Source organism: Panthera leo, chromosome B1, assembly GCF_018350215.1.
Source record: "Panthera leo isolate Ple1 chromosome B1, P.leo_Ple1_pat1.1, whole genome shotgun sequence".
In the NCBI taxonomy this organism is placed as follows: domain Eukaryota; kingdom Metazoa; phylum Chordata; class Mammalia; order Carnivora; family Felidae; genus Panthera; species Panthera leo.
Window position 1 is genome coordinate 17,763,887 of NC_056682.1, and position 23,114 is coordinate 17,787,000.

Genomic DNA, 23,114 nt, shown 5'->3' on the forward strand with positions numbered 1-23,114 from the left:
AAGATTGGAAAGTATAGCTTTTGTTTTGTTTTGTTTTAAATTGATTTCATTTGATTTTCCAAAAAAATAAATGATATAGAGATTCCATTCAGGTGGACAGTTGTCACACCAAGTTTGACACTCCTATAAGTTACCTGGGCCTTAAGACTATTGGCATCTCAGGCACATGAGTGATATGTACATTTCAAGGAGGATTTACTATTTTCTCCACTCCTCCTCCAAGTTTCAAAGGGACAAAAATTACCAAGAGCCAGGAAATGGTATTAATACACCTCACTGGATTTGTAACATTAATATTTTCATATTCATTAAAAGAGAGTAAAGCTCATAAAAATAATCCACCTTATCATCATGATCACATAGTTATGCTGTGAGGCAAATTCATCTATTGGCTACCTACCTCTCTATTTGTATCTAATCTGTTATTCTTAGTCCTTTCTTTAGCGATTGAAAAGAAACTGACAAAAGTTAAGTTTTTTGTTCTTTAGATGCAGTTTCTTTTAACAGCACAAATATGTTTGATAAATGCTACTTTTATATATGTGATTTATGGCATATGAAAATGATCTCTTGCTAGCTGTTTTCAAATGTCTGTTCTCTTGATGCTAATTGAAATCTAAATGGGAAAATAAAACCAAAAAATCTAGAATAATTATCTTAGGACAAGTGTTTACAGCCCTTTAAACCGTTATCTACATGATGAATTGCACAGGAAGGAGCCACAGCCATTGAATGCAAAGTAAGAGGTTTCTGCAATGGTTACATTTTATAATTCCCCCTTGATACTTAATTCCTGGTGTGAAAAAAAAAAAAAAACAGAAAAACTTTTGGCTCTTTATTAGCTAACTTGAATATATTTTGTGGTCTATACGAAGTAAAGTCTTCCAGGAGTTTATAATCCAGAAAGTATACTTGGTACTTTGAAACCTCTTCGGAGTCATGTATTGTTATTTCATCCAGGATTACACTTTTTGAAAGGAGCGTGTTACCAAGTTAACTGCTCTGTGGGTGCCAGAGAGAATGAAAGCTAACTCAGGGAACTGACAAGAAACTTGGAATAAGCAGCCTTTTTTTTTTAAATCCCAGGTCTTCTTAAAGAAATTTTATAACAACCTTGGAAAAGTAATTTAACATCCTTTTCCCAATTCATGAAACAGAGGAGGATTGCACTTCATTTACAGGAAAAAAAATTCGTGACAATCAAAAATGTTGATAATATAAATCGGGATGAAAATAAAAACTGTGTCATGTTTTACACCTTTTAAAAAGTTAGAAGTTGTCGAAAATTATGTAAGAAATTAATTTTTAGCCTTTTCCTCTGTTTGTATTACATTGGGGATTTGTGGTTACAAAAGAATCATAAACTTTTAAAACTGGAAAAACCTCAGAAATAATCTATTTTACAAATGAAGAACTTAAGATCAAAGTAAGTAAAATGGCATGCCCGAATCCTGCTGAAGTTATCCTTCTTAGCACTCAGGTAAGACTGAAAATCATAATCACGCACCACTGTGCCTTCTCGGAGCAAACCCCACTTCAGCCTTATGATGTGAAGTTTGACATGGAAGACGCTTCCACATTCTTATGTGACAATGACTTCCTGGCAGTAGATGGTCGGTCTGGGGATATTGTTGATGATGATGATGATGATGATGATGATGATGATGGTGATGAAGGAGGAGGAGGAGGAGGAGGAGGAGGAGGAGGAGGAGGAGGAGGAGGAGAAAGAGAAAGAAAGAAAGAAAGAAAGAAAGAAAGAAAGAAAGAAAGAAAGAAAGAAAGAAGATGGAGGAGGGGGAGGGGGAGGGGGAAGGGAGTAGGAAAAGGAGAGGGGAAGGAGGGGGAGGGGAGGAGGAAAAGGGAGAGGAGGATGGGGAGGGGGAGGAGAAGAGGGAGAAAGAGAAGGAGAAGAAGGAAAAGGAGAAGGAGAAGAAAGAGAAGAAAGTGATGAAAACAGCCATCACTTACTTGTTCAGGGGTCACCATAAGCCCTTAGTTAAAGGGTTTACTTTGAAGCCCTAGGATGCATAAATTTGTTTAATTCTCACAGTGCTCTGGGATTGCTACTATATTATTTATATTTTCCAAATGGAGAGACTGAAATAGGTTCAGTACTTTATCAAAGATCAGACATCTGGGAATGGGCAGAGCTATAATTCAGGGTGGTTCCAAAGCCTGTGTACAATATATGAAGCCCCAAGTTAAGGCAGTCAGGACAAACTCCTTAGAAGATGAAGCAGTATTATGAAAAAAAGATACATACTACTGTATTCTGAAGTGCTTAGCACTTTATTATTTTTATTCTTGCTTTCTTTCATTTAACCAGTATTGATGACCACCTCCTCTGTGCCAGGCTCTAGGTTCTATGGGGGCTTACAAAGCAGTGAAAAAACAAAACAAACATGGGCCCCATCCTAACAGAACCTACATTCTCATGGAGAGAAGCAGAAAATATACAAACAAACAAATAAGTACGCAACAGTTGTAAGTACTCTGAAGGAAAGTATCACATGCAGTGCCAGAGATCTCTCTCTGTTGGGCGGGCACAGAGAGGTTGAAGTTTGAATGGTGAGAAGAGACAGCCACACCAGGATCCAGGATGGGAGAGTTCTTGGCCCCAGAAACCACTTATGGCAGAGGCACAGTGGCAGAAAGGCACTTGTTGTGGTTGAGGCACAGAAGGCAGCTACGGAACTGTGGATTCATAAGCTGGCTGGGAGGGAGAGTTGGAGGAGGGGGGTGAGTATGGAGAGACAGCTCGGCCAACAAATTTGGGTTTTACTGGAAGTCACTGGAGGGAGCCACATGATTTGATCTATGCATATCTATTCTCAGAGATAGGCTCATATTTTCTGTGAGAACTAGACAGTAGATATTTCAGGTTTAGTGGACTCTCTCACATGGGCACCACTGTCACTGCTCAGTTCTGCAGCTGTGGTGTGAAAGTAGCCATGGGCGACACATAAATGAATGAATATGGCTGTGTTCCAGTAAAACTTCATGTACAGAATAGTTTGCTGACCTCTCTTCTAAAAGATCACCTGCACTGCTATGGAGATAGGACGAAGATCTGACAATTATAAAGAGTGAGAATCCCCTGTGTAGTTCAGACAGGCATACTCTCAGAGCAGGGTCATGTTCAAAGAAAAGCCAATCCCACTCCAAAACACACCTGTAAAGCAGTTGTAAATCTTTGAAGAGGTGCCTCAAAAAAAATGTCAAGGAAGATTTCCTTTCCTTCCTCATGATAGACAAGCCCTCCTAAAATCCTTATTTATCATTGTTTTCCCCAATCTCACATACAGTGCTGTCACCTAGACTTTTCTTCCTCTCTCCAAACTCACCAAATCCAGCCCACATCGACTCTAATCTTCTCCTCCTTAGTTCTTCAGAACCTACTATTTCCTTTCATGCCAACAGTTTTCGGTTTTCATTGACTCCACCACTTTGTAAATCATCCATAATCCTCACCGTGTCTACCTTTTCTCCTTTCATGTTTTAATTTACATGGACTATAAATCTAATTAATCCCTTGAAAACAGCCTTGACTTCCTTGTTACTCCTTGGCAACACTGTTTTTACCAGCAAAATCCCAGACTTGGGTTAAACCCAACTATCTTACACTGACTTCCTGAGCTCTGTCTAGATCCATGACCATGATGCCACCTGACAGCCCACCTGCCCCTAATCCCAGCACCTTCCCTTGTACAGCTTCCTTGTTCACTCTTTGAAAGAACAGTTTTATGACTTTTCCTCTTTCTCTGCTACCTCTAATATCCCCTCATTAAGATTTCAGTGAATGACATTTTCACATATTAGTTGAGAAAACAGAAGTTCTCGGAAGGCAACTTTTTTTCCCACCATTAAATCCGTCGAAACATTTCTATCTTTATCCACATGTCCCACCTTCCCTTCTCTCCTGTGATGGTGGATGAAGGACTCCAGCTCCCATCAAAGGCAGGTCCTTCACCAGTGTCCTGAATCTCATCTTTTTCCACTTTTTTTTTTTTTTTAATTTTTTTAACGTTTATTTATTTTTGAGACAGAGAGAGACAGAGCATGAACGGGGGAGGGTCAGAGAGAAGGAGACACAGAATCTGAAGCAGGCTCCAGGCTCTGAGCTGTCAGCACAGAGCCCGACGCGGGGCTCGAACTCACAGACCGCGAGATCATGACCTGAGCCGAAGTCGGATGCTTAACCGACTGAGCCACCCAGGCGCCCCTCTCATCTTTTTCCACTTTGAGGATTTTATCCTGCAAATAATTCTCCTTGTCTTTGTTTTGTTTTGTGTTTTGCATTTCAGTGTTACATTCTCTTCTGGATTATTAGCATCCACTTGCTTTAGTATTTCCTGGCTTAAGAAAACCCTGCTCTGGGCATACAGACCCATATCTCCCTACAACTACTGTCCTAGTTCCCCTCGTCTCCATCCACACTGTCTTCACAACCCACTCCATTTGGGCTTCCATTACCACCAATCTGCCGAAACTACTCTTGTTCAGGTCACCAGTGACCTTCATGATATGCAAGCCAATGGTCAATTCTCTAACACTGCTGAATTTTCTCTCTCAGAAATATGTGACATCATTCATCACTCCTTTCTTTAAAAAGTTCTCCAAAGCATCACAATTTCATGGCTTTCTTTTTCTTACTTCACTGATACCTATGTATTTCAGTATCTACACTGTCTTTTCCTTCTGTGCTCAGCACCTTAATATGTGGATCTCAGAGTTTGGTGCTATGCCCTGTACATATCAGGATCCAAACCTCTCCCCTAGGATATCCAGAATCATGTGATCACCTATTTGACATCATCACCTCCTTCTCTAACAGGGAACCCAAATTTAGCAGAGCCCAAAGAAGACTCTTGTTGGTTTTATCACCTAATTTATTTCTGCTCTTACCTTTCCATCCACCCAGTTGCTCAAGACTAAAACCTAGAAGCTAATGTTGGCACTTCAATTAGCTTCAGTTTCCATATCTAACCCCATGCTGAGTTTTGTCAACTTTATCTCCAAAATATACCTGGTATTGATCCATTTTTCTTTTAGCCTCTACTGTGATCTTCATATTCCATGTCACTTTCATCACAGCATGGGATGCAAAAATTTGCCATAAGTAATCATTAAAAAAACAAAAGCATGATTTCTTAGCAACCTGAAGCAGATCACATTTTGTTCCTATTCAACATCTTCCCGGGGCTTCAATTGCCTTTAGATTCAAATTAATAAAGTTGAAATCCTTCATCATAACCTACACGCACCCTATTCTCTCTCCACTCACCTCAATTTTTCTGCCTCTCATCCACTACATTCCAGCTAATAGGTACTGACTGTTTCACATCATTGTTTTATCTCCTTTTTGCCAAGGCCTCTTCAGATCACCCAATCTAATAGAATTCATTCCCAGGTAATTTTTAACATCATTATTCTGTATTACTTTTCTAGGAACTTCTGATCATGTCTGAAATGATTTTGTTTGCACAAGTACACAAGAGTGGGGCCTCATATGTTTAGTTTCACCAGGACCTAGAACTGTCTCACACAACGTAGGAACTCAATAAATATCTGTATAATACATGAGCCCTATTTCTTCTCCTTAATTCTCCAACAATACATCTTTCATCTTTATCTTTAACCTGTAAAGTAAAGGCCCAAGAATTGGTCAGGAATAAATAGACTTCTTGTCTGTAGGCAGAAACTAAGGCTAGTCCATGATTATATTAACATTTTATTCCAATAATTAATAAAAATCCACATCTATTGAGTTTTCTTATGTCTTTTATTTCTCTTTATATCATCTAATTTACCTTATGTATTATAATGGAAAGTGGTTTTTTTTTTTTTTTTTTTTTTTTTTTTTTCCAATTATCCCCTCCTTGAGAGAGCATCCCTTCCTTATTCTGCAGTAATTCTGCTGGAACCCTGTGATCGGGTGGAATTGATCTTGCTTTCCTGGACCAAAGGCTGGACCCTTTGGACCCATGACCTGGACAAAGTCCTCCTCCCTGGAAACCACAATTAGCTCAGGCTAATTGATCAAAAGCATGATCAAAGCATGACTAATTGTTTCTAGGAATTTAAGAGTAGGAAGTTGCTATATTTTTCTCTGACAGTTCTGGAATTTTATGGGATGTTATAGCTCATAGTACCAAAAAAAAAAAAAAAAAAAGAGCTAGCTACTTTGTAACCATGTTCATAAGACCTGGCTACTGACTGGGAATGAAGCTAACCTAGGGAAAATAGTCATGAATGGTGCAAAGAAACAGAGGAAGAGCTATTGTTTGAGCACATGGATGCCATTTGAGTCGGTTAGCACTTACCATCTTTAGCACTTTTCAATAACTCATGAGCGTAAATTCCTTTTTTGCACCTAACACTAATTTGAATTGCATTTCTAAAACCCTCATCCTATGAAGTCTTAACTAATTCAACTTTTCTTCTCATTTTACAGTTGGAGAAAATGAAGCTCAGAAAGGTTAAGAAACTTAATGTTTGTTTATTTTGAGAGAGAGAGAGAGAGAGAGAATGAAAATCCCAAGCAGGCTCCTTGCTATCAGCACAGAGCCTAACATGGGGCTTGAACTCATGAACTGTGAGATCATGACCTGAGCCAAAATCAAGAGTTGGATGCTTAACCAGGTGCCCCCAGAATGGAAATATTTGAGCAAGCATTTCTGAATTCAAGTCCTATGCTCTTATTCATTACTATATTTCCATATATCAGCAGACTCAGGAAATCTTCATGGATTATAGCTTGAAATTTCATATTCATAAACTACCCCTTTCAAAATTTGATTCTAATGGTAAATAGAATAGGTCTAATATGGACCAGAATTTCAATCATCCTGATAATATTTAAGAGTTTTTCTTCCACTTTAAATAAAATGTTTTATTAGATTTTTTTCCCTTTGGTGTATATCCAAGTTTCTGCACAGGAAAAAACATATTACATTAGCATAATGTTTTGAATTTTATATTTGTTTTTTATTCTGATTTTCTCAATAACCATTATCTAGTCACGGAATGAAGCTCAATTAAATGATGGCATCTGAAGCAATTAAAAATTATGTGGAATTATGTAGATATTGAGATAAGGGTTCATAAAATTTATAAATCAATACCCACAATTGAAGTAAATGTGCAAAATTGATTACTAAGAGAGCGTAGTATCTTTTAAGACAGTAAAACATATAAAAAAATATTCTCTCCTATATTGGTTGCTTTCCAAATTACACAGAATGAATATGAAAGACTAAAGGAATACAGGTAGAAAAAATAAAAAATACTTAAATTCTCATTTCATACTATTGGTAAGTATTCCAGAACGCACAAATAAGTAAAATCAACATTAGCTAATGCAGGAATAGGAACGAACAAACTAGAACATTCTTTCACTTAGAGGGGAGGTTGACAGAACTCAAAGTTTATGCATACTGAATTGCACCACACTAATGGCCTCATCATACATCATTTTGCTTGTTGTAGATGGTTCTACTGCCCACTCAGTTCATCAATCAGAAAACTTTGCCATCTTAAGATTCCTCTCTGATTTGGGTTCAACTTCCCTGTTAGAACCATTTCAGCTTGGCCTTCCTGTCTTACTGATCTTTTTTTTCAGCTTTAATGAGACATAATTAACAAACAAAATTGTAAGATGTTTTAAACGACAGTGTGATGATCTGATTTACACTGTGAAAGGATAATCCCCCCATGAGTTATTTAATGCATTCGTCACCCCCCCCCATATTTATCCCATGCCCTTTTGGTTTTGGTGAGAATATTGAAGCTCTGGTGTCTTAGTGAATTTCAATTGTACAATGCAGTGGTACCAACTGTAGTAATCAGGTGATATATTAGATCCTCAGATCTAACATATTCATCCTAGAGCTGAAAGTTTGTGCCATTTTACCAGCTTCTCCTGATTTCCCCCACCCCCTACTGATTCTTAAAGACTGGCCACTGCCCTTGTTCAGCATCTCTTGCTTGCTTGATAGTAGAGTCTCATCTTCTTATTAGGCTTTAGTAGGCTCTATTACAATCCAACCTCCATAAAGCTGCTAAGTGGTTATTTAGAAGCACAGAATTGACCATGTCACTTTAATGTTTAATACCCTTGAAATCTCTGTTATTTGAAGGATAAAGTTTAAAAAAAGGTTCATCCAAGAAGCATTTATTTGTTAGTCACCTTACCTGGAGATGGGATTCAATGTGGAATAAAATATGGGTCTTCCCCTAAAGGAATGTGAACATAGGTGTGTGAACATAGGGGGCTGTGGAGTCGGCCCACACCAGATCATTTCAATATAACACTGAAGGCGTTACTACAGAGGGAACCCAGAGTGTAATGGAGCTCAGGGCAGGCAGATTTAGCATAGCTTAGATTTTCAGGAGGGTTTCCTGGAAGGAGGATGCCAGAGTTAAGGTCTAATAAATCATCCAGGCTCAGAAGGAAGGGGAGCATAAAAGGTTATCCAGGTAGATCTAGGATCAGAAGAAACCATATCAAAGGATACAGCATAGCATTTCTCAATAACTGCAAGCAATTTAGTATTATGAAAACACGAAATCTGAGGTAGGAGGTAGAGGTTCAGACGCGTGGAGAAGAAAGTAGAAATGAGGTATTATGAAGATCGCATGCACGACACAATCATTCAACAACTACTGATTGTTTACTGAAAGCTGCAATCAGGCACTTGCTGAAGACGCAGAGTAAACCTTAAGTAACTAGAGTTGGTAACATTGTATTGTAGACGTGAAATGTGCTAAAAGAATAGAACTTAAATGTTCTCCTCTCAAAAAATAATTTAAAAAAGAGATAAATATAGGAAGTGATAGATAATTCCTAGAAGGAGGAAATCCGTTCACAAAGTACACGTACATCAAATCATCTCAGTGCGCACTTTAAATATCTTGTAATTGTGTCCGTTATACCTTAATAAAGCTGGAAAAAATGTGAAAAAAAGGAATAAAACCTCCTTTCAAAGAACATGCAATCTAGCAGATGGCACCAGGAAATGCTGTTGAAGTTGTTATATTTAGTAGAACTTCTACACACAGAGCAAAGAATTCCAACTCTAGATCATTGCCCTGGTGTTTCATTGTTGGGGAGTCTCCTGAGATGGCTGGGAGTCCTTGTCTGGAGTTTCCTGTTACTGCCTTTAGCTGTTGCAGAAAAGACATGTAACATTTGGGCTGTGCCTGGGTCTCTCGCAGGGGGGCTGGCCCTTTCATCTGTCTTTGCAGAGTGTCATACAGTTAGTGACAGAGAATGGACCTGAATTCTCCAACACTCCATGGTTCTTCAAGGGATGAGGTAAGGTTCCTGCCCCTCTATCCACTACTTTCTCTGTTCTCCGACAAGTAGATGGATTACTAACCTCATTGGCTCAGAGTTAGGGAATGCTTGATTGGCCACATTTACTTATTAAATAAGCGTGTCTCATTGGTTTCCTACTCCATAAAGCTGGCTAGACAAGAAAGCCAACAGATATCTACTTTTGTCCTCTTTTTTCCTTCACATGTGAGCAGTGCTTGCCTTAGTTTCTTGTGGCCATCTGGTGGTACGATTCATTCCTGGGGGAAGAACAGATTTTACTTGGGTCTAATTTAAGCCACCCACCTGCTCAGTTCAGTTTACCGAACATCTAGGTTTTGTGCTTTAGTGTAGTTAATAATTGAATGGCATTTTAACTTTGCTTCCATTTGTACCACTTAGGTATCCCATCAGAGAAGACATGAAGCCCTGGCAACACTCAGGTGTCCCTGGGAACTCTGGACAAAATCACATCTTAATGCCTTTGGAACCACCCCCTATAGCTGTAAATGCTCCCCTGTTAGTGGGGAGTAATACAGAGACACTTGGTTTTAATTCTATTTACACTGATATAATTATATAACCCAGACAACTATACTGATGGCAGTCCATTTTTCATCTGGCAAATTGTTTCATGTTACATGTGACTAATTTGATCATGATTTGTAATTTATGTGGGATTCTCCTCCCTTCCCCACTGCGATAACCTAACATAACCCATTTGAATTGAATCCCTGTGTGAACACCAGATCAAGTTCATAGACTATCCTCACACTTGTCAGAAGAGAAATATTTACCTGAAGGCCTTTTAAGGCATTTGAAGAATGGGAATCAATGCTTTCTCTTCTGGGCAAAACTGGTAAAAATTCGAGTAACTCTTTTATTACATGTAACAAAAGCTCTTGAACAGAGCTATTGTTAGACTCTATGGATAATTATCAAGGGAAATGCTAAGCTTCCTTCATTAAAGACTTGAAGAAGTTATCTTGGTGAGACAGAATTCTTGAAATCAAAAGCATTACTTTGATGAAATTCTGTGTTTCCCTTCGATACCATAATACTATGCCATATTAATATTTTTAAGACTATACTTGGTTTAACATTTACCATGAGAACTATAACTTACAAAAACTTGTTGTTCTCAAATACAAATAGTAATGGAATCTGTAATCTATATATACCCTCCCTGCTACAGTTAATGATGGCTCCATTACTCGAAGTGCTCAATAAACCAACTGTTTCATTATGCTGATGACGTGATCAACAAAACTGCTAACTTCACCAAATGTAAGGTTTATACATAAATGGAGACAGGCTGTGGATTCTAGTTGTTTTAGCTTCTTCACATCAATTAAGAAAAATCTTCACAGCCCCATGCATTTCTGGAGGAAATGTGTGTGTGTGTGTGTGTGTGTGTGTGTGTGCGCGCGCGTGCGCGTGTGGTGCAGGAGAGCGACAGTCACTATATTCCACAAGCCATTTATGCTGTACCGAAAATAAGAGGTCAGTTTTTGTATAAAAAATACCAGTTTTACCTTTAATTGTTTTCTTGGAGAACATACCTGCCTTAGTTTTGTCTTTAATTTTTTATTTCTTTTCAGACAGTTCATCTCACTTTACAATTGTGTGGCAGCTTTGAAAATTTGTAGGTGGTTGTTAAAAATTTTACATTTCATTTCAGTTCCAAACCTCAAATAATACATAATTTTTTGTGGGTTATTATTTTTCTGTAATTTAGCATTTTCTAAGGATTTGATACTTTACAACTGTATGGGTACTTAACATCATGATAAAAAGTTTTCAGTAAGTTGCATAAGAATATGAATAGTATTAGCACAACCTTCTGCCCTCTGAGCCAGTGTTGATTTTATGAAGTCTTTTTGTGTTCATAAGTACAATACTATTGTACCTATTGAAGATTCACTTGACTTTTTTCCATAATTTCTTTAGCAAAAATTGAAACATTGTTCATGGAGGGTATATGACTTTTTCAGACTTAATATGATTCTGCCCACATAGAAAGTTTCTTTTTAAAGTGCAAATATTATATTACAACAATCAGTGACTAATAAACAAATATAAATAACTCATGTGAATGCATATACATGCACACATATGATAAATTTATAAAATGATATGAAAAATATGGAAATTCTTTGTGCCAATATGATGAGTGACATACAGAAGAAAAAATAACTTAAGATTAATAGTATCTTTCCTAAAACAATGAAAATTCAAAAAGTTACCCAAATCCAGATGAAGTATTTAGAAGGTTAGAAAGAAAAAGCAGTCATTTGCTTTCTTACATTTGTACTCTATCCAGTTCAAGACTGGAAGCAAAAATTATAAACTACGGAGGAATTGCTATGTTGGGCCATGGAGTCTAGCCCCAAATTACAGACTACCTATATCCCGAGGATCATCCCCTATTTACCAACTAAATTACTTCCAGAAGCCAAATCGTTCTTCAGTAGTAAATTGGGCATTTAGGAAGTCTTGCACATTGTTTAAAATCCCTGAAAGAATCCCACACCCTGTGCGGGGCTGTGCTCTCGCATGGCAGATATTCGACACGAACCCCTGAAAGTCCCCCTCTGCTCTGCTCAGCGTGTGCTCTCGGCCCTCCCCTGACATCCAAGATGGATCCCCCAAACTTGAAGAGCTGTGAGGATGTCATGCCTCATGGATAGGGTACACCCAATTAACGTGGTCTCTCCAGTTTTCAGTCCTGCAATTCTGGGAGAATCTTATTAATCTTAGGATATAGCCTTGACACTGCTTTGTGCCAGACCGTGGCGTAGTAACCTGATGAGAACATCTCCTGATGAGCTTTTCCAAACCCTGATCATAAACCAGTTCTGCAGCCTGGGTGTCTAAAAATAAAGAATATGCTTCCTTCTAAAGAGGAAATATACTTTCTGTGCTGCAAAATTTTCAACAATGTACACTTTTAGATGACTGCAGGATGCCATGTATTTGGACTAGAATAAGAAATGTTCATTTAACCCCCTGCCTCCAGATGTTTATATATTGGTTGTCATGTAGACTTCGCTAAAAGTGATGTTTTTATAAGGAAGACAGGTTTTGGGTAGCACCTTCCTTTTTCTACATTACTTTTCTCTATACATTAACATTTCATGGCTGTAAGGAGAGCTCCACAAAGACTTTGACTGTGGTGTCACATGATAACACATTTTAGCGTTCAAATACTGTGTTTTACGCTGATTGAAAAATGACAATCTAACTTATGGCCTCTGCTTTTCCTCTTGTTTCCTTCTATCTTCCACTCTCCCCCGACCTGAGACCTGTCCAGGGTAAATTAACATTAACGATTTTATTTGGTTCCAAGAATGCCTTTCTTCCCCTCTCCATCCACCTCTCTCTCTCTTTCTCTCTTTCTCTTTCTCTCTCTCTCTCTCCCTCTCCCTCTCTCTCTCCCCTTTTTCTTTATTTTAATGTTCACAGGAGTGGGAAACAAATGCTCTAATCTATATATACAATTCAAATGATCAAATGTGCTTGGGAACTAAGCTGGACTTCTATGGGTTAAACAAAGTTCAGTTTGAGCACTTAAAGTGTGTGAAAATTAATTCTCTTCAGATGTCTGTGCGTGGAAAACCAATACAAGCCTATTTGCTGGGCTTTTGTTTGTTTTTTTTTCTTGCACATCACGGTGGTGTTTTTCAATAGCTCTTTTGCACCAATCAGTAACAGGCCACAATGGTGACACAAGCCTTTTGTTTGCCTCATCTGACTCTGCCTCATTTGCCCTCCTCAGATCCTGCCAACATGAGGAACAAACACAGCCAACACTGGCTGGCTCACAACATGCCCAGTAGTTCCTGTAACAGAGGGAGGCATTCCAGTGCCCTGTCTGATCCTTCTGACCTCTGACTTCTCTGGATCCACTCTAGCTAATCTTCTTGAGATAAAAAGGCAGTTCTTACTAGCTTCTTACCCTCAGTGCCTGCAAAGCTAAGAGAAGAGCGAGAGGATGGTGTTTTGTCTGCCTCCTGAGTACTAAGGTCTTGGAGCAAGGTCGCAAATTACCAAGAGCCTGACTTCCACACCTCGTTTTACCCTTCTCAACAAAATGCGCTCTGGGGCTTAATTGCTGGGCCCTCCTGGCAGCCAGCTCTTTCTTGCACACTGTTGAGCAAGGGTCATGAAGAGGTGAGTGGATCATAGGGAAACCTTGTATGTGTATTCTATATGCCTCAGATCACTAAAGGGAGCTATGCAAACATATCAATTTGAGTATCTATCCCTGGGGCTATATTTATGTTCTGGTAAGAGCAGGGATCCAAAAACTAAGACTGCTAAACACACCTGACTGACCAAAAAAAAAAAAAAAAATTGACCTTGTTTCCATGTATGTTACTAAAAGAGTAAAACAATCATTTAAGCAACATAAAAAAGAAACTAACTGAGACAGAAAGAAATGACATTTATAAAGACAACCTACCATTAACGTTATTTTTGCAGAATGTGTATCTTCTTATAGCTTTGTTTTGAAACTGTTTAGATGATGTCAAAGCTGCATATTTTAAAACAGCAGTAAGATGAAAATAACAAAATAATAATAGTAAAATAATAAAAAAATTTCTCAATGGCCACTTTTTTCCTTAAAAAAAATTTTTAACTTTTATTTTAAGAGACAGAGAGCATGAGTGGGGGAGGAACAGAGAGAGAGGGAGACACAGAATCCGAAGCAGGCTCCAGGCTCAGAGGTGTCAGCACAAAGCCCGACGTGGGGCTCGAACTCACAGACTATGAGATCATGACCTAAGCTGAAGTCAGACACAACCGACTGAGCCACCCAGGTGCCCCTTAATGGCCATTTTTCAAAAAGTCTAATAATAATCTGATACTTCAATAAGATCCCAAGACTTTAATATGTCCCTCACATTTTACATGTGTTATTTTAAGTAATTATTATATAATCTTGCTGAGGAATTCTTGTTGCTTTCCATTTCATACAAAAGAAAGCTGTGGTTCAGAGAGGTTTTAACATCTGGTCCTGGTCACAGGGTTCGTAAACAGTAGACCCAGGACTGAGTTCTTTTCCTATCACCGAAGTTCTTTTGCATGTTTGAAATTTATTAATAGATTAAATTGTTCTTTTTTTTTTTCTCTTTGGTGTAACACTGCCATAGTGACCGCAAAAGAAAGAGATCGATTCAAAATGGTTTCTTCTAAGACTTCCTCCTTGGACTTGACCACTGACATAATATGCGCCTGTGTCTGAGCTCTCTCCACTCCAAGAATGAATGAGCCCCAACAGTTCAAGAAAATTGAAAGGATTATAAAGTGCTGTATTGGAAAAGGAGCAAGAAATCCGAGGAGCATCTATTAGCTGCAACATGCCAATAAAGAGGGAGCCGGCACTTTTCTGGCTCGGCCAGCGCCTGCAGCCTCGCGTGCCCACAGAGGTTCGTTAGCACACTGAACTCGCCTCAGTCTTGCAAACAAATTGCAAAAGAGAGAGATAAACTGTGAGAAAGTGACCCTTTTATAGCAAGATGGTAAAGGTAAAAGGAGAGAAGTAGCCTAGGTAGCTCATGCTTTTCAAATGAATACAAATTTTAAATAGGAAGGAAGATGCAGATTATAGTAGATTCTTAAAACTCAGGAGTGCAAACTTGTCAAATCACTCAGTTGCACACCTGAAGCTAATGTAACATTGTGTGCTGACTATACTCAAATAAAAAAAAAATAGAAAAAAACACAACACAAACTTTAAACACTTTGATGTTTCTTTAATTCACATTTATCCAATGACTCTAGTGAAAATACGATTCCCATGTTGAAACGATAATGGAGTTAGAAGTAAAACTCATGACTCATGTTTTGTGCATTTACCTTAGTTCATTAAACATCAGTGATTCTTTGGATTGAACCATTTTATCCCTTCTGCTGCAAATTCTTGAAGTGAAAAGATTCTTGCATTTCTTTTTTCTTTTTTTCTTTTTTTGTTGGGGGTGCAGATACTACATAGCCATAGTAGAAATAGTAAGAGACAAAATTAAAAAAACTGCAAATTCAAATGTATTATTATCTTTAAGGGAAATTCCAAAGACAAATTTCTCTTCATTGTATTCAGATTTGTGCATAATTTCTTATTAAAATGTATTAAAAGAGACATGTGCTATTTTTTAATGTTTATTCATTTGTTTTGAGAGAGAGAGAGAGAGAGAGAAAAAGAATCTCAAGCACGCTCCGCACTATCAGTGCAGAGCCTGACGCGGGGTTCAACCTCATGAACTACGAGATCAGGACCAGAGCTGAAATTAAGAGGCAGATGTTTAACTGACTGAGCCACCCAGGCACCCTGAGACGTGCACTATTTTTAAGAAGGATAATACAGAAACAACGAAGCAAGGGTTTAAAGAAAATGGAAAGACGAGTCCCCTAGGAAAACCACACTTATCTGAAATGTAAAGCACCACACTGCAAAAAGTAAGACTCTTCTAGTCCAACCCGCAGGATCTATTAGCTCTGCCTCTATCTAATTGACTTAAGGAAAATCACTAAACCTCTTGGAATATACATTAAGTGAGGGGAAGTAATTCACGTGAGTGTGGACTGCAAAGCGCATTACTGATACGTGCTTCTATTATTATTGTTTATCAGTAGCTATCTGAACTCCCATCTTACAATGATCAGAATATCTAAAGAAAAGGAATCATTGACATCATGGTTATTAGCATTTTTAAACAACTAGTTATAGCATTCTTGCCCTTTAACGATGAATTCATTGCTCCTTTCCCATAGCTCCATGACAGGAGTTGGGAGTTTAGGAAATACCTTCTTGGAGGTATTTCCTAAAAACTGCTGGATGGAAAGTGCTCTAAAGAGACACTCACTTCTTACCCCATGACCTTTCTCCAGAAAAGCACCAAATGCCTACAGCTCTCTCACATTCATGCACGTTCTCACAGCTCACACCTACCCCACCTGTGGTCCCCAGAGAAGGTTTTGCTTCCTGGACCATTTGAAATTCCCTGCCACATTATTCATTTCACTACCTGGCACAATATAAGGTTTTGATGTAGCTCCCTTTCACAATCCAGACTCCAGATAGTAGAGATTTCCCAGGGGCCACTCTGCTTAGCTACTATTGCCATGTGTGTTTCGAATGGCAAAATCATTTCACTGCAAATATGAGACATTCTGTGTGTGTGTGTGTGTGTGTGTGCGCGCGCGCACGCGCGCGTGTGTGTGACATAAGAAATGCAAGAAGTGAATGGTCATATTTTTTAAAAAGCAACTAAAATGAGAAAACTATTAAAATCTTGGTTAGAACTCTAAAAGGTCTACAGAGGAAACTCTACAATTTAAAAGGCCGCCCAGCCCCATTCTTAGAGATCTGGAAATGCACGTGTTTCTTGTCGTCTCTGAATGTGCCCCTCTTCCTGTCTGATTGAGCTTGACCAGCAGCTTCTGACTCAGGCCTACACTGGTTACACATGGTTAGAGGAATGTTAATTACCACCTGTAATCTGCACAGTATTCTGGAGAAAATAACAAGGGTAACTACCCTTGATGGAGAAAGATAATAGAAATGTAAATGCCATACTCAAAGGTATGGGAATTTCGTGGGCACGTATTTGGGCAGGAATGTGGACCCTCCCATCTTACCAACTCAGGTAAGCACCTGAGGAATAGATTCACCCAGCCAGAGAATGTTAATGCTGATGTTGTAGTCGTGAAGCGATCTTAGCAAGCATCCATTCTTTTCACAGGTAAGGAATCTGAGGCTTGGAGAGACTCAAGTCATTTGCCTCATGTAACAGAGATAATAAAATTTAGTGGAGGAGCAAAAGAAAAATATTTTTGAAATTTTACCTTAAGGAGAGTTCCTTAAAATTTTTATTTAGTTTTAATGCTTTCTATTGGTATTAAAATATATTCATCCTTTTCTCCCACCTTGTTGGAATCCGCAATACTGATAAAATGCTATTCCCTGCCTCTTACAGATACTGACATACAGTTCCCTCTGTACCTTCTCCACTTTCAGACAATGGCTGATTCTATCCTTGTCATCCTGAACATTTTAGCTTTCTTTAAGACATGATAAATTAGCGAACAAAAGGAACTCCTTTCCATGACAGAAGCACTTTTGGGAGGCTGAACATATACCTCTGATTCAAGGCTGAGTTATTATAAGAAAAACAGAAAAGGAAGGAAGAAGGTTTTACTTTCCGACCGTTGAAGACAGTTTGTCAGGACGAGAGACAGACACACAGAACGTGCACAGACTTGCACTTCCATTCGGTGATGAATAGGGCAAGGGTTTCACCCATGTTGTCTTTAAAAGCACTGTCTGGAATACAAGATGACATGGTGTTTCTGGAATACAATTCTGCTTGAAAGGCCAAGAAAAGGTGATAGGTTTTTAATGCACATTTGGGTGTCTTCAAGCTCTCTTTCTATAACCAGAATGGAGATGTTGCTGAAATGCTGTCCTCAGAGAAAAAAAAGCCAACTGGTTAAAATTCCATTATGTTTCTCTTTGTCTGGCATCGTATAATTGAAGACATCTTCAAAACAGAAACAGAGTGTAGCTTCTTGTGGGGTGGGGGGAGAGGAAAGCAGACATCAGATGGCAGAGAAATAGAAAAAAAGCATTGCAGCTCCCCTGCAAAGAATACATTGCTTTCACCAGGAAAGTTCCTGCTGCCCATGCTTCCTTCATGAAATCCAGTCCTTTTGTCTCTCTGCCACCAGAGCCATGTTTCCACCTTGATCTGATCTTGTTTCTATTCTCAAAGCCCTTGGCTTGCTTCGTTTTAGTGGACGCTTCAGACTTAGGCCTACTGTCTCCCCATCTCCCCTCACTCCCTGATTGCCAAATCACTTTGCCCTAATAAGTCTCACTTAAAAACAAAAACAACAATCCTACTGGTACTTGATACAAGTTTTCTCTTTTGTCTGGACTGTTCTCATTATTTCAAAGTTCTTTCCATCCTTCAAGGTACCGTCAGCTCCTAGATCTCCCAACGGCAAACCTTCTCTAATTTTCCTGTGTGCAGTGAGTACGGCCATCCAGTCCGGACGAGCCAATGTGTGCGTGACCTCTAGCAGCCACATGGGGCTCTGTGCTCAGAAATGGCCTGCACCTGCTTTAACGCCCTGCTGCTGCCATCTTAAAGTTTGAACAAAGGGCTTAACATTTTTGTTTTGCACTGGACCTGCAAATAACACACCTGGGCCTTCCTCCCATACTCCCGAAGTTAAGAGTTTCATGTCTCCGTTCTAACAGTTATCATCCACATTGCTTTTCACAATTATTTAATGCATCTCTACCTCCACTAGAGAGGAAGCTCCAGGAATCATAGATCTCAGGTCTCGGGTTCCCACAAGCACCTGCAAGAGCAGTTTGCACAGAGTAAAGTATTGACAAGAAGGCAAGAATACTGCTCAGAATACTCAGAATACTGCTCAGAATACTGCTCAGAATACTGCTTTTAAGGTGTCAAACCAATTTCTAATAAAAAAAATCATATTTTAGGATATATAAACATTTTGCTAAATCTGCCTGTAGCGCCCCCACCTAAAGCCATCCCTTTAACACAGGAAAGAAAGGAATAAAACCAACATCTACCGAGGATGATAGTAGAAAAGCTAATATGTTTTGCAAACTTAATATGCACACATCACTGTGCTCTGTACCGCACGAGCAACAAGTCTAACCTAATCCCCAAAACTTGAGGAATAGGTGCTATTATAACTTCATATAACCTCATATGCCAGGTAAGGGACCAAAGGCTTACAGAGGGAAGGTGTCAGAGGTCACGGAGTAAGTGGCAGAACCAGAGTCAGAGTTGTGTCTGGTTTATATAAAATTGATGAGTCTCTGCTCTTAACTTGTACAGAATGGTGAAATGTTTAAGCAATAAAAAAATCCTACCTATGTTCTGACTGGAACCAACGCCAAGGTAACAAAATTGGCCTATCTCTAGCAGTCCCAACCACGAGTTCATAACACCCAGACTTTTTTTAATGTTTATTTTGAGAGAGAGAGAGAGAGAAAGAGAGAGAGAGAGAGAGAGAAAGTGAACATGTACACAAGTGGGGAAGGGGCAGAGAGAGAGGGAGAGAGAGAGACAATCCCAAGCAGGCTCTACACTGTCAGCACAGAGCCCAACGCGGGGCTCAATCTCAGGAACCGTGAGATCACGACCTGAGCCAAAGTCCAAAGTCGGACGCTTAATAAACTGAGCCACTGCTGGTGCCCCACATACCCAGACTTTTAAGGTGTCAAACCAATTTCTAATAAAAAAAATCATATTTTAGGATATATAAACATTTTGCTAAATCTGCCTGTAGCGCCCCCACCTAAAGCCACCCCTTTAACACACATACTGTCTCTATACTTTAAAGTTATTTCTGAGTCATAAAATTTTATATGTAGAAAGAAAAAGTGCTTCAGACTCTTTCTGAAAGACAGACAGCCTAGGGAGAAGGGAATATCATGGATTCAGCTGAGCAAGTGAATATGGTGGAAAGTCAAACCTGCACCAGTTCTGGGCCAGGACCCTCAGGCAGGTCCACAAGGAGGGTCATGGTTTTCCACTCCCTTCTAACCACCCATAAGCACACCAAACTCAGGAGACTGATGACAAAGGATTAGCGTAAAATGACAATTTACTGAGTTACGTCCATTAGCTGTTTTTGCTCATTTACTGTTAAAATTAGATTTCGTATAATGAACAAAGCAGGACTTCTGTTTCACTGCTTGATCCAAATACCTACCATGGACGAGATGCATATAATGCTTGGAATATATTATTTTAGGAATTTGCATTAAACACATCAGGATATTTCCAAATACACATACATCTGCCATAGCCCTGAATATGTATTATTTTCTGTATCACAAGAGAGATTTTCCAATAAAAACCTCATCAGGGTCTGTCTTGCATGTTTTCAACTTAACTAAGCATTCAGAAGCTTGAATCTTTTTACCACTGTTACTCATCTCAGTTGTTTTCATTAAAGATTCAGCTTTCACTGCTTCATCCTGGAGGGACCATTACCACATCCCTGAGTCTCCTGGAGCTTCGAGTTGTTTTCAACATTATTTTTAAAATTCTTAAAAGAATCATGTCTCTTCCTCCCAGCCCCAAAAGAGCACAATAGCAAGACATAAGAGGTTTGGGCTTCTACTTGGACAAAACTGTACTGATCCAGCATATGCCCACTTCTGCATTGTTGCTCTAAGTTACCTCAGTGCATACTTATTCTCACCCCCTGAAAACCAAAATTCCCCTTAGTTAACTCTAAGGACAAGCTAACCTAGGGTGTCATGTTCCCATCGGGTCCCAGTTTGGAGACAGAGAACCATGTATATAATGACTGATAACAGGTAACGTGTATCAAAACATAGTTCTAATATCACATACATGTCGATTTTGTTGGCAACAGGGAATTTATGAGAAGGATCCAATCTCTTTCTCACCCAAGTCTTGTGTTTCATAATTTTTCCAGCTGACTAATCACTCTGAAAATCAAACCTTTTTCACTGCAAAATGAAATTGATTTGGACTTCCACTTCAGATAAGTCAACTGGTCACAAAGCAGCTGGTAAAACTGCCAGATAAAGGGCAATGGTTGTATATATTTTTATTAATGCCAAAATGTAATCTAAGTTACACCTACAGTTTTGGATGACAATAAGAAGTTCAGAGATTTCCCAACTAGATAGTAGGTACTCAACTGTCATCTTGCCAATGCAGTATTTGAAGCAAATCCGTTGTAGAGAATAAAACTTGAGGTTCTTTAGACCCAAAAGCGAGAAGAATTTTTAAAAACTTTAAGTATGTTAGTAAGGACCACTCAGAGAGAGAAGGCGTTTTGTATTTTATTCCACATCTACCTAGGATTCTTCTAGCTGCTGGAGATATTAATTGACACTTTACAGAATGAAAGGGCAGGAATTCTTAGTTCTTTTTGCAGATGGAGAAACTGAGGATGAAATTAAGTTACTTGCCCAAGACAGGACAGTAAATCTGGCTCATCTAATTCCAAAACTTAGGTTATTTTCATCACACAAAGGCAAGAATCATTTAGATATTAAAATGGCTTCAGGTTTTTTAGCATCTTGATCTTCACTTTCGCAAGTAAATGAGAAATGAGATAGTTTTACATGTTAGTCCCTACGTGGCTAATAATAAAAGGTCTGTATTTACTTACTGAAATTCCTTAATGGCAAAATTTGTAATAATAATCAGGGAAGAACGAGTGATGACTTCTTTCAGTTCCTCCTACAAAAAAATTCAGACAAGAATTTTTCTTTCGCTTCTGCATGCTTCATCGATAGGTGATATTTAAAGTGAAGTTACCAGCAGATCATACCGGGAATCAGTTTGTGCCACAAGGCAAAATAAATCGACCATATTAGAAGAAAGGCTAATAGCCACCTTCGCTAACCCCAGCTTTTGAACCGGGTTTATTATCACCCTTGAAATAGAAACCGCGTGATCAATTTCAAATATCAGAGCATAACACACACTCCACAGGGAACCCATGAAAGATGGCAGAGGAGGCAATGGCTCTCCAGTTAGAAAAAAACCACAATTTTGATCGTGCGTGGAAAACATCAAATTAAAGCCAGCACTTGGTATTGACTCAGCATACCAGCTTCTCCCAACATTCTGGCTGAAGTTTAATCTTCTGCTAACTCCCTGGAGTGAGGCCTTTACTCCTGTGGCACCCATGCTGGCAACACAGAATTGAACAGGTGCTGGCTTCAAGGGAAGCTTAGGATTTGTTTCTTCAGATGTGCAAAAGAATGCTTACAGGAAAGTGTCTCATAAACAGCTTATAATATGTAAAGAGTCAAGAGGAGTGAGGTTTACAAAGTTCCTTCTTTTCCTACGAATTGATCTCAGGTTTGATGGAAGTTTGTTTTAGAAGGATATTCTTTTTCTAAGTTCCCACGTTGGTCTTCAGTCCTCTGTTAAAGATTTCTTGTCATTGGCTTCCTTATCGCTTTTATTTTGCATAGCTTTAGATTAGTCATGCCTAGACCTGTGTGGTCTTTAGCACACTGCTTCTCCTACATCCCAGCTGAGGGCACGATGTCTTTCTGTATGTCAGAATGTTGGAGGCATGGAAGGCAATGATGCAAGAGTCACAGTTGTCAGAGTAGGTTGGAGAAGGCGGCCAACTTCTCCATGGACAGTAGCCCATGGACAGACCCTGTCTGGACCCTGGGCTACTCTGGAAATCTAGAAGATAATATCACTGCACACAGCACCAAGAAATAGAGCATTCTGACACCCCGGTAATAGGCCAGCAACTTGGGGGTCATTATTTCACTACCTGGTTGGTGCCAAGAATTTATACTTTAGGCAGATATCAGGATAATTCCACAGGATGTGAAGACAGCAAACTTGAATGAATGAATGAATGAATGAATGAATGAATGAGTGAATGAGAAAGCAATATGAATTCTATAGATGAATTCAGACTTTTAGAGATAGCACTGAGAGATAATCTTCCAGAACTATGAAAGACAGTTCCACAACGCATGAGTGTCTAAGTGGAGCTAATGATCTTCTAATTGCCCTACTGTGTGCTCCGCACCATGCCAGGTACTTTACATTTATGATTTATATAAATACAGGCAGTCTTCCTACTAATTACCTCTGAGAGCCAAACTAGAAGATGATACCCATTGATCCTCACCCCCTGGTCTCTGTGTCTTTGTGCAACCTGTGTAACCAGTAGGATATAGAAATGATGGTGTATGACTTCCCAGGCTAGATCATACAAGCCACACGGCTTCTGT

General features: G+C 39.1%; 1 long non-coding RNA gene across 2 annotated transcripts in view; it reads right to left on the minus strand.

Annotated features, from left to right (window-relative positions):
- Positions 1-23,114, minus strand: part of LOC122217413 — a 144,385-nt gene that overhangs the window by 65,348 nt on the left and 55,923 nt on the right. Inside the window, exon 3 of one of the 2 annotated variants that reach the window (XR_006201477.1) lies at positions 21,515-21,585. The exons of the other annotated variant lie outside the window; for it this stretch is intronic. This is a non-coding gene — a long non-coding RNA (uncharacterized LOC122217413). The remainder of the gene's footprint in view (positions 1-21,514; positions 21,586-23,114) is intronic. 2 annotated transcript variants of the gene reach the window in all.